The sequence below is a fragment of the Ursus maritimus genome, unplaced genomic scaffold (genome assembly GCF_017311325.1).
Source record: "Ursus maritimus isolate PB19 unplaced genomic scaffold, ASM1731132v1 scaffold_22, whole genome shotgun sequence".
NCBI lineage: Eukaryota > Metazoa > Chordata > Mammalia > Carnivora > Ursidae > Ursus > Ursus maritimus.
Window position 1 is genome coordinate 2,923,126 of NW_024424675.1, and position 13,096 is coordinate 2,936,221.

Sequence of the window (13,096 nt, forward strand, 5' to 3'; positions counted from 1 at the left end):
TATATGCAAGTAATGAATCATGGAACTTTACATCAAAAACTAGGAATGTACTGTATGGTGACTAACATAATAAAAAATTATTATAAAAAAAAAGATATGTGCTTTGTATTTTGTTGAAGCACTGGCCAGAAATGATTGATAAGTCAGACATGGCATTTTCACTTTAGGCTTAGAAGTTAGATATTTATTACCTTGAGTTACAAATGCTTTCTATCCAGGGAAGGTACATATGGTCTTTAGACAGCGTGTGAAGACAGACAGGCACACATAGACTCTCTCTTTCTCTCTCTCTCATACTATCTCTCCCTTTCCCTCACTCTCTCTCTCCCTCTCATTCTCTTTCTCTCTCTCATACACACACACACACACACACACACACACACACACACAGTAACACACTATATAATTGGCTTTAGCTGAGGTGAAAATTATAAATAAATAATAGTTTATACAAAAAGGTGCCAACTAGCGCTGAGTTAACAAAAAACAAAACAAAACAAAAAAAAACTTTAAGTGCTTCATGTAGTTTTTGCAGGACTAGAACTGTACTATTGTGTGTTTTAAGTTGTAGGAAGTAGAAAATTTTGGTGAAGTGAAACTCCAATATCCTTAAAACAAATGTTAGGATCTTATTTCCAGAGAAAGGAAGACCAAAGGTGTCCTCCTCACCATTTTCGCAACCACAATGAATTACTTAAACAACCCACTTTTGCTAGAATGATTGCAATTTGTACTAACTTAGGAGTCCATCACTTTGATATAAAAGGTTGCCATGTGTGCTAAGTTAAGAGTGGCAGGAGAAGAAAGCAGTAGATTTAGATCACATGTAGTCTCTGGAGTAGAGAATTGATAGCTTTCTCTACTTGGGTCCTCAAACACTTCTAGACTTTTTGAAAAGAAGTGAAATGCAACTGAAGGAGTCCTTTTCCTTTTTGCTGTAATTCTTCCAACAACTGGTGAATTTCTCAGAACATCCTTTTCTATTCACCTTGCAATGGCACAAAGATTCAAGTGGGCAGGCAACCAGAAACCTAATCAATGAAGCATGAGGTCAAGTTCTTCAATTTCCTTAGAAAAGGATTGTAGCAGAAGCTATTCCAAGCCATATTAGTAAACTCAGGCTAATTGTCCTGCTTCTCTCATTTGCCACATCCCTATTCCCAGGGTATAGAAAATGCTGTCCAGATCTCAGGCAACTAACTCAAACTTTTTATTTAGAAAGTAGACTTTAAGGTAACACCTTTTGAGGATATCATTTGGGTCTCTATAATCTCAAGAAGCAACTTTTGGCTAGAACACAAGAATTGACATGAGTCAACACAGAACAGCAAGTGAGATGGTGAGCGGGATTTCTTATTTAAGACTTTCTGTTTTTTCATTCATAACAGAACACCCAGAAGGACGAGAAAGATTTAGGGTTTGGAACAATGTTGGTCATAGTCCTTTGAAAATAGTTTATTCATAAAATGTTTTCCCAACAAACTTGACCAAGTTTATTCCCTTATGTCTTTTATTTATCCCTTATAATCACATCAGTATTATTGGTTTTATTCAACAAAAGGAAAATACGAATTTTTTAAAGACTTGATCTTTACTCAGAAATTCATCAGATTGCTTTAGAAAAATAATTCACTTAACTGGAAAACAAATCAGCTGCTATGACAATTAGATTTATCTATTGTGTTTATTATGTGATATTTCACAGCCTGGATCTAACCCCAGAGAACATGGAATCTCTGAATGAAATAATAAAATATTCTTACTGGTCCCTTCCGTTTAAAATTTAAAAAGCACCATTATTTTCCCTTCTTGCAAAAAGTACATGTTTATCATAGAAAACTGAAAAAATATACAGGTAACTCAGAAAAAATCATTAATGTCACAAATTCCCATGAAATCTCTCAAGAATATATTATAAATATATAAATTTAACTAAAATATGTAATTGGAAAGTCTAAGGCTGTTTTGTAACCCGTACTACATTTTCCTTCACATTTCATAAGCAGTTTCCACTATTCTATAGCACAATTTTAATGACTTTACAATACCCTGTTACATGCCTATAATCCCCTATTATTAGACACATCACGTGTTTGAGGGTTTTTTTCCCCTTTTTATAAACAGAACTATGATAAACATCCTATAGCAACATCTTCCTGCAGATTATTTCCACACACTCAATTTCCAAAAAAGAATGTCTGGCACCCAGAACTTTTCCTAAGATTTGGACACTTGTTGTTGAATAGTTTTCTAAAAAGTTGCACGAGACTTTGTTGACACTGGCTGCTACACACATAGTCGGGTCTTTACCAAATCAATAGGAAGAGAGATCCTTTATTGCTGTTTTGCTTGGTCATTTTTTTTTCTTTCTGAATTGCTCCTTCAGGTTACCAGCAGCTTTTCTGTATTCAAAAAGCTTTTGAATACCATCATGAAAATTAGCAATGCAAAGATACACCCAGATAACACAGATACAGCTTACTTGCTAGACCAACAAAATAAATTCAAGGTATTTGATTTAACTGCTATCTTAAGTATGTCAGAAGGGTGTTTGTTATAAGAATAGAGATGAGAAAACCATGGTACGGCTTCAGTATCCATAACTGCACCTGCAGTGGGGGAGTATTGAGGCATATTGGTTTAAGGGATACTTTAAAACTTCCATTAGTCAATTCTTCCTCATCAATCACTGGTTCCAAATTGAGCAACCCAAACTGTATTCTCTGGAACTCAGTGAAATAAGAGCTTATCAGGAGAGAATAGCAGTGCTGAAGAAAAATTCAAACTTACAACTCAACATCCATAATTTTTATTTTAAGTTCTTCATCCCAGAAATGCTTTGGAGATGTATTTTGGAATCAGAAAAAAAGAGTGACTCCTCTTTCTATAGCTTCTGTGTCCATGCTGGGGCTGCTATTGAGTAATTGTAATGGGACAAGGACAGTCTTTAAACACGTAAATATCCCCATAACCTCCATTTCTTCTGAATTGTATGTACTGGAGAAATAAGGTCATACAGAGAGAGAGGAAGATGGAGCAACACAGAGACAGACAGTCAGAGAGATGTGCATACATTTAAGAAAAATAAAAGAACAATGGAAAATATCCAAATTTCTCAAAATCAGAAAAAACAACTTTAGCATGATTAGAATCATACAGTTGGTAATGTGAGCTCTACAAACAAAAGATTATTCTTTATTGCAATATATGAGCATTACAAGAATCTTAAAAAGTCATTTTTATTCAGGTGATTCAGCACACTGGAGATAACTAGTTTCATGTACATTAAGAAAACGAACACAGTCAAGTGGTAATTATATGTCTGCTACTTTTACATCATTACAAGAAAATCTTCATAATAACCCTATGAGAAAAGCACACTTATTATTTTTCTCATTTATAGATTTAAGAACAAGCAAACAAACAAATAAAATAAAGGTTGGAAAGGGAAACTCTGTAGATCTAGATCTTGGGACTACACCTCACTGTTCCATATTCCTCTGTCCTCTAGTCAGTGGTGTCAACAGAGAGAAAACACAATGTCAAGAAGCCCTTGTGCCTTATAAGCAGATTTTCAATATGAAAAACAGCTGAGCAATAAAGAGTTGGATATCTGAAAAATAATCCCATTTACAAATAATGAAGTATGTGTACCTATGTAAGAGCAATTCTTCCTCTTCATCTCTTGAGTTTGACTCTAAAATATCACCTAAAAGATGTACAAATCTTGCAAATGCTGTACCTCTAAATCTCTGAAGTCAGGAAAAATATTAGAAGGTGATCAGGATTATCCATCTTGCTTCCTCTCTGCTAAATCAGTCATTAGGCTATTACGAGTGGATGGAAAAAACCTTGTAATCCTCAGGTGTGCCATTAAACTCATAAATTGCAAGATTTCTAGGACATTTTATATTATAGTTGACACTGCTCCATGGTATGTTCAAGGATGTTTTCCAAGAGAAGCCACTCTATGAAAACATTAAAAGGGCCTTTTCACACTCTTTATACTATAGAAAAAGAAACAGATTCAGCTTCTTAGTTAAGCAGCTAATTCTTACCCAAGCTTCAGTCAACTAAGAATGCACTATTGCCTTCCACAAAACCACCATTACCTCTTCATGAAACCAGAGGCCAGTACCTTATTCCCATTTGGGCTGTCAAATCTTTATTCCTTATAGGCCAGGAAAGTCAGACTTCCGTTTTCAATTATATCAAGCTGAATAGAAAAACGAAGGGGAAAAGTATGGTTTGAGTTTGCAAAGTTTATTTACTTATCAAACTAGGAATGATAGAGTTTTTTAAAATTGAGCAATGATATTTGAAATGTATTTTTTAAATGAGGCAAATAAATGACACCTATTAGTCCTTGTGCACAATACCTAAAGATAAACCTTTAACATATTTTGAAATTAAAACGAGGGCTATCATTTTTCAGGGTACAAATCAAAATTCTATGAATTATTAGACTTTCAGATACCTCTTCCTTCTGGGGATTCTCATGGCATATTTAGACAATGACATATCTAACAGGTCCTGTTAAATGCTGCTGCATATCTTTTTCTTAGCAACAGGGATTTTCTCTCTCTAACTAAACTATATGTACTCCTAAAATCAAGGGTTATGTTTCCTAGTATGATAATATTGCCACGGTACCTACCTCCCTTACCAGCACACAGAGCCTCCCCCTTATTTGTGGACGATTAAATGAGGCATGGCAGAGAAGTTGCAGGTACGAGCATACCTTGCTCAATTGTGCTTCACTTCATTGCACTACACAGATATTGCTTTTTAAAAAAAATAAATGTCCATAGCAACACTGAGTCAAGCAAGTCTATCAGTGCTATTTTTCCAACAGCATCTGCTTACTTCATATCTTTGTGTCACATTTTGGTAATTTGCACAATACTTCAAACTTTCTCACTGTTACTATTATATTAGTTATGGTGATCTGTGATCAGTGATTATGACTTGCTGAAAGCTCAGATGAGAGAATTTTTTAACAATAAAGCATTTTTTAATTAAGAGATGTACATTTTTTGGACATAATGCTATTTTGGACACATTTAATACACCACAGTATAGTGTACACATAACTTTTATATGTACTAGGAAACCAATAATTCATTTGCCTCACTTTATTGTGATTTTCACTTTATTGCAATGGCCTGGAACCAAACCTGCAATATCTCCAAGGTATACTTATGTCAAATCTGCAACTGTTGAGCAGTAAATGCATCTTCCATCTTCCTGTAAAAAGTAATCATTACTATATATGTGACCTTTACTAGATATCTACTAATCAAAAGCTCCCTAAAGCAAGGGTCAGCAAACCTTCTCTGCAAAGAGTCAAATAGTAACTATTTTAGGCTTTGGAAGCCATACAGTCTTGGTGACAACTACTCAGATTTGCTGTTGCAGTGTGAAATAGGACTCTATGAAAGAAATAACATAGAATGTCACATATTGATAAAAGATGCAATTTACAAGATGATACAATCATTAGTTATAATATACTTAATCAGTAAAATATATTAAAAAACAAAGTTGACATAAATTAAAATATTGACAATTCCACAAGTTTGTAGAAGAAAAATTTTAAATACTTCTTTCATACATCAACAATTTAAAAGCTCCCAGAATTGTGTGAAGATAAAAACTATATAAACTAAAGATTAAGATGTACACACAGAACCTTGAATGTGGCAAAGAAAGAATATGCATTATTTTCAAACACACAAGAAATTGTCACAAATTTGAGCTTCTGTTAGGGCATAATAAAATTTCAATGAATTCCCAAAAACAGGAGTTTCAAGTTTCACATCCACTGAACACTGTGTCATCAAGTGAAAAATCCACAATATGAAAACTTTTAAAAATCAAACTTAAGAACAAGTCAATTGAAATTAAAAAGCCTGAGTAAGAGAAAGAAAAATTAACAGAGCCTCAGAGAACTATGGGACATCATCCAACATAATAACATACACATAACAGAAATCTCAGATGAAAAGGGAAGAGAGAAAGTTTAGAAAGATTATCTGAAGAAAGGTGTCTGATTGGCTCAGTCGATAGAGCATGTGACCTTGATCTTGTTAGTTCAATCCCCACATTGGGTGTAGGGATTACTTAAAAATAAAAATCTTTTTTAAGAAGTTAAATAAAAATAAGAAAGATTATCTGAAGAAATAGTGGCAAAATCTTCCCAAATTTGATGAAAACATTAATCTACACATCTGAAAAGCTTAATGAACTTCAAGGAGAATAAATCAAAGAGATCTAACCTAGACAAACCAAGTTAGACTGTAGAAAGCTGACCACAAAGAAAGAATCCTGAAAGCAGTAAAAGAGAAGTACTTTCCCCATGTACAAGGGGTCTTCAATAAGATTAACAGCCAGTTTATCATCAGAAATTATAGAGACCAGAAGGCAATCAGATGACACATTCTAAATGATAAAAGAAAAATATTATCAACTAAGAATTTTATATCTGACAAAACTGCCCTTCAAAAATGAAAGAGAAATCAAAGCATTCCCAGTTTAAAAAAAAAAAAAGCCTGAGAGACTTTATCACTAGTAGGCCTGATCTGGAAGTCCTTCAAATTGAAAAGAAAGATTATTAGGCAGTAATTCAAATCTTCATGAAAAAATAAAGAACAGCAGTAAATTTAATTATAGAGGTAAATATTACAAATAATGTAAATGTATTTTTGTTTCTAATTCATTTTTTCCATCTGATTTAAAATAGAATTACATAAAGAAATAATTGTAAATCTGATCAAGGGGACAAATGTATAAAGACGGATTGTGATACTAACAGTATAAAAGGGAGGAATGGATCTATACAGAAACAAAGTTTTCGCACAGTATGAAATTAAGTTGGTATTACTATGAAATAAATTTTTATAAATGCATATATTCATTGTAATCACCAGGGCAATGAAAATGATTTTTAAAATAATGAAAGAATTACAATGGTACACTAGAAAATATCTAATGTATAAGAAAATGCAGGAGTGGAAGGAAAGGAGTGGAACCAAAAAAATATAGAAAACGAGTACGAAAATGGAAAAAATAAATCCTTCCTTATCCGTAATTTTATTAAGTGTAGATGGACTAAACCCTCTAACAAAAGAAATTGGTAGAATGGATTTTTTTAATGATCCAGCTACACACTGTCTATAAGAGATTCACTTTAGATTCAAAGGCACAAACAGATTGAAAGTAAAAAAATAGAAAAAGATACTCCATGCAAACAGTAGCCAAAAGAAGCTAAAGTACAGAATCAAAGAGAGAAATAGATAATTCAATAAGAATATTTGATGATCCCAATATTGCACAACCAATATTATAAACCAACTAGACCTAACAGATGTATACAGAACACTCCACCCAAACACCAGAATACACATTCTTCTCAAGTGTTCATGGAATGTTCTCCAGAATATACCACAAAAGAAGTCTCAATAAGTTTAAGATGACTAAAATCATACAAAGTATGTTCATCAACTGCAATGGAATGAAATTACAAACCAGCAAGAGATGGAAATTTGAAAAATTCACAAATATATGGAAATTAGAATTACTCGTAAGCCAATGATGGGTCAAAAAGGAAATTAGAATATAGTTTTGATAGGAACAAAACCAAAAACATAATATACCAAAACTCATGGGATGCAATGAAAACAGTGCTGAGAGAAACGTATAGCTATAAACACATTAAAAAAGAAAAAAAAATTCAAATTAATAACCCAGGATACCTCCATAAAGAACTAGAAAAAAAAAGAGCAAACTAAACCTAAAGTGAACAGAAAGAAGGAAAAAATAAAGATTAGAACATAAATAAATGAAATAAAGATAGAAAAAATAGCAGAGAAAATCAACAAAACCAGAAGTTGATTCTTTGAAAAAATGAACAAAATTGACAAACTTCAGCTTTCGACCAAGAAAAAAAAGTGCAAGATACAAGATCAGTATATAAAATCTGTTATATTCTTACAGGCTAGAAATTAACAATCTAAAAATGTAACAAACAAAACAATACCACTTATAATAACATCAAAAATAATAAAGTATTTAAGAAAGGGGGGGTAATCAGAAGGGGGAATGAAGCATGAGAGACTATGGACTCTGAGAAACAAACCGAGGGCTTCAGAGGGGAGGGGGTGGGGGAATGGGATAGGCTGGTGATGGGTAGTAAGGAGGGCACGTATTGCATGGTGCACTGGGTGTTATACGCAACTAATGAATCATCGAACTTTACATCAAAAACCAGGGATGTACTGTATGGTGACTAACGTAATATAATAAAAAAAAAATTTTTTTAAAGAATACATTTAACAAAGATGCACAAGACATGTATGCTGAAAACTACAAAACATCATGAAAAAGGATTAAATAAATGTAAAGACATCCATATTCATGGATTGGAAGACTTAATATCATTAGGATGGCAATATTCCCAAAATTGATTTATAGATTCAAAGCAATACCTGTGAAATGTCCATTTCCTCTTTTTGCAGAAATAGATAAATTGATTCTAAATCTCGTGTGTAAGTGTAAGAATATTAAGTAAAAACCATCTTTAAGAAGACGAACAAAGTTGGAGGACTCACACTTCCTAATTTCAAAACCTACTAAAAAGCTACAGTAATCAAAACTGTGGTATTGGCACAAGCATAGACATATTGATGAGGGGAATAGAATTAAGATCTCAGAAATAAACTCATACATCTTTGGCCAATTAAATTTTACTAGAGTGCCAAGACAATTAGAATTATCTTTTCCATGAATAGTGCTGGCATACCTGGATGTCCACATGTAAAAGAATGAATTTGAGCCCTTCACACCATATACAAAAATTAATTCAAAACTGATCAAAGATCAAAATGTAAGAGCTAAATATAACATTCTTAGAAAGAAACTTAGGTGTAAATCTTCATGACCTTGAATTAGGCAATGGTTTCTTAACTATAACACCAAAAACACAAACAACCAAAGGAAAAATCGATAAATTAGACCTCAGCAGAATTTAAAACTCTTGTGTGTTGAGGGGTGCGTGGGTGTCTCAGTCAGTTGAGTGCCTGATTCTTGATGTAGGCTTGGGTCATGATCTCAGGGTCATAGGATCAAACCCTGCACTGGGCTCCATGCTCAGTGTGGAGTCTGCTTGGGATTCTCTCTCCCTCTCCCTCTGCCCCTGTCCCCACCCATGTGCACTCTGTAAATAAATAAATAAATAATAAATAAAGTCTTTAAAAATATTATTCTGTTGAGACATTATCACAAATGTGAAAATATAACCACAGAATGGGAGAAAATATTTGCAAATCACATCTCTGACAAGGGTCTAATATTCAGAGTATCCAGAATTTTAACAGCTCAGCAATAAAAAGTGGGCAAAGGATTTCAACAGACAGTTCTCCAAAGAAGATATACAAATGGCCAATAGTGTATGAAAAGATGTTACGTATCAGTACTTATAAAAATGAAAATCAAAACCAAATGAGATATCACTTCACACCCATTAGGATAGTTATAATATTTTATTTTTTTAAGATTTTATTTATGTATTTGACAGAGAGAGAGAGCACAAGCAGGGGGACAGGGTCAGAGGGAGAGGGAGAAGCAGGATCCCCACTGAGCAGGGAGCCCCATGCAGGGCTCAATCCCAGGACCCTGGGATCATGACTTGAGCCAAAGGCAGACGCTTAATCAACTGAGCAACCCGGACACTCCAGGATAGTTATAATATTAAAACAACAATAACAACAACAACAACAGATAATAACTAGCATGCAGGGGGTGTGGAGAAACTAGAACCCTTGTACATTACAGGTGGGAATATAAAATGGTTCAGTCCCTTTGGAAAAGTGTCTGGCAGTTCCTCAAATGATTAAACATAGAGTTGCCATATGACCCACTCCTAGATATATACTCAAGAGAAGTGAAAACATATGTTCATACAAAGTTTGCACACAAATGTTCACAGCAGCATAATTCACAGCAGCCAAAAAGTAGGAACAACTCGTATGTCTATTAACTAATGAATGGGTAAACAAAACATGGTATGTCCACACAGTGGAATACTATTTAGCAATTCTGGATGTTATTAGGAATGAAGAGTACTAATAAATGCTGCAACATGACAAACTTTAAAAACATTGCTAAGCAAAAGATGCCAGACACAAAAGGCCACATAATGTATGATTCCATTTATATGAAACAACCAGAATGGGAAAGTCATAGATACGGAAAGTAGATTAATGGTTGCCAGGAGCTGGAGGTAGGGCAGAATTGGGAGTGAATGCTAATGAGTATAAGATTTCTTTTGGAGGTGATAGAAATATTCTGGAATTGGATAGTGGGGGTGGTTGCACAACCTTGTGAATATACTAAAAGCATATTGTGAACTGTAAAAATACACTTAAAACTACACGCTTTAAAATTATGAATTTTATCTTATGTGAAATTTTATGTTATATGACTTGTATATCAACGCAAAATGGAAATGAGAAACTGTGTAGAAATTATTAAATGATAATAATGAGCATGCTACTTATGAACACCTATGAAGGTTGCCTGAAGGAGCAAGCAATGGAAATTGATGGTCTTAAATGCATTAATTAGAAAACAAGTAAGATTACAAATAAATGCATATGTCAAATAAAGAAGCAAAGAAAATAACACACAGTAAATGCAGTGAAACTACAAGGTCAGAACCAGTGAATATAAAATGTTAAAATAGGAATCAGAAAATTAAGATTCCATAAAGCCAAAAAATGTTAACACCAGTATAATAGATAATCTTTTGTCTATCTAAGATAAAAAAAGCAAGAGAGAGAATACAAATAAAGATCATTAGGAAAATGAATGGAGTAATTATAAAAATGGCAATTTCAGAATCACTTGCAAATAGGGCTGTATATTAATGCATTTTGAAATGTACAAGGGATAGAGTTTTTTCTTAGGAAAATACTGATTACCAAAATCCATTATCTAAGTTCCTCCTCATCATTTTGTGCTTTAAGAACAGAGGAAAAAGAACTCAAAACTAAATCATATATATTTTTAAAATTACTTCTCTCTTGTTCTACTTCTTTAGTCCAGGAGATTAATAAAGTAACTTATAAAATCATTTTCTCCCAAAGCCTCATTATCTTATTCACAACCGGTTAGATATAGCTTTTTTCTATAACTATATAAAGTCTGCATATTTAAGATTTTATTTGTTTGTTTGTTTATTTATTTATTTACTTATTTGAGAGAGAGAGAGAAAGAGCAAGTGCATGCCAAGGGAGGAGCAGAGGGAGAGGGATAAGCAGAGTCGGTGCTGGGCATGGAGCCTGACTGAGATCATGACCTGAGCCAAAATCAAGGCTAGTCACTTAACCAACTGTGCCACCAAGATGCCCCTAAAGTCTGCATATTTAAATGCATAATTTGATAATCACATTATGACCTGAAATTTTATTGGAACTCACACTTAAATGTAGTTTTCTATCACAATTAACTTTTTATAAGAAAGTAAAGGAGTGACATCCTAAAGTACAGATGTAATTGGCATCACAGTACTTTTCCAGTTAAATTCTGGGCACTATTCTGGGTATGCTTTGCACAGATGACTAAGTACAGACGGACAGATGTCTAGGAAGGAAGGGAGGGGAGAAGAAAAGGAGAAAGAAAGTGAAGGAGGGAGGGAAGCTTTAGCTTCTCAAATGTTAACACAAAAGTAAAATGTTATATTTTGAAGTTGGGAGAAGAAATTCATGAGAAAAGAACAAATAGCAAAGCTAAATACCAAGAAACCAGTTAGTCATGCATCAACACTAATTTGTAAATTACAGTTCAAATTTTAAGTAGGAACAATCAAAATATGTGAAAGAAAATGCTAACACCCACTCATGATCTCATATTTCATTAGACAGTAAAGTAGCAAATGCGGAAGCTAATCTGAAATCTCCAAAATAAAATACACTTGCATATTCACATCTCTTCCATTTGGGACTACTCTCCAGCATGCCAATAACAGATTATCATGCTCCAAAATGTTCATTTGAAACTTGGAAATCAAAATAGCTTCAGGAACAAAAGGAATCTCATTCTTCCAACTGGTGACTTTCCTTGGATATGGAGACAAGGGGCTTGGAAAAAATTACTTCTCAAGAAAATAAAGGTTCTAAAACTCAGCCTTTCCCCAGGAATCTTGACTTTGACATCTATAATTTTAATAACAACAAGAATTGTCATTTCCATTTTACAGAGAAAAGAATGAAGTCAGAAATCAAATAGGGAGGTATAATTACTGTCTGACCAGTTGCTGTAATGGGCAAGTTGGAAAGGAAGGGGGCACATTTGACCAGCCTAGTCTCTGTGTGGGGAGCTCCTTGGTCTGCAGCCGTCTGTGGGCTCTCACGTTAAAATCCTTCCTGCCCTCTTAACTCTGATCCTATCCCCTGTCCCTAGGTCCAGTCTCAGGTCCTTTTTACTGCCTTCCCCACTCCTGGGAACTCTCTTCTCCATATATCTTTTGGGCCTACCTACTCACCATCTTCCATTTTTTGTTCAAATGTTGCCTTACTAGTGGGTGTCTCCTGAACACTCTATTTAAAACCTCAACCAGAGTGCCTGAGTGGCTCGGTTGGTTAAGTGTCACCTTCTGCTTAGGTCATGATCCCAGGGTCCTGGGATCAAGTCCCATGTCGGGCTCCCTGCTCAGTGGGAAATCTGCTTCTCCCTCTGCCCCTCCCCACACTTGTACTCTCTCTCTCTCTCTCTCTCAAAAATAAATAAATAAATCTTTAATAAATAAATAAATAAATAAATAAAATCTCAACCAGCCATCTTCTGCTCCAATCATGCACCTGCAAATTCCCTGCCCTGCTCAATTCTTTCACACAGCATATATTCCTTCTTATATATTATACAGTGATGTTTAATTGTGTTGTTGTTTGTCTAGGTTAGGGTTTCCCTGAAATCAGAGCCTCAGGCAAACATTTGGGCACAGGTCATTTATCTAGAAAGTGATTCTGGGAGTCAGGAATGAGGAAGGAAAGAGAATGAGACACAGAAGAAGGGAACATAGTTACATGGGCCTGACCAA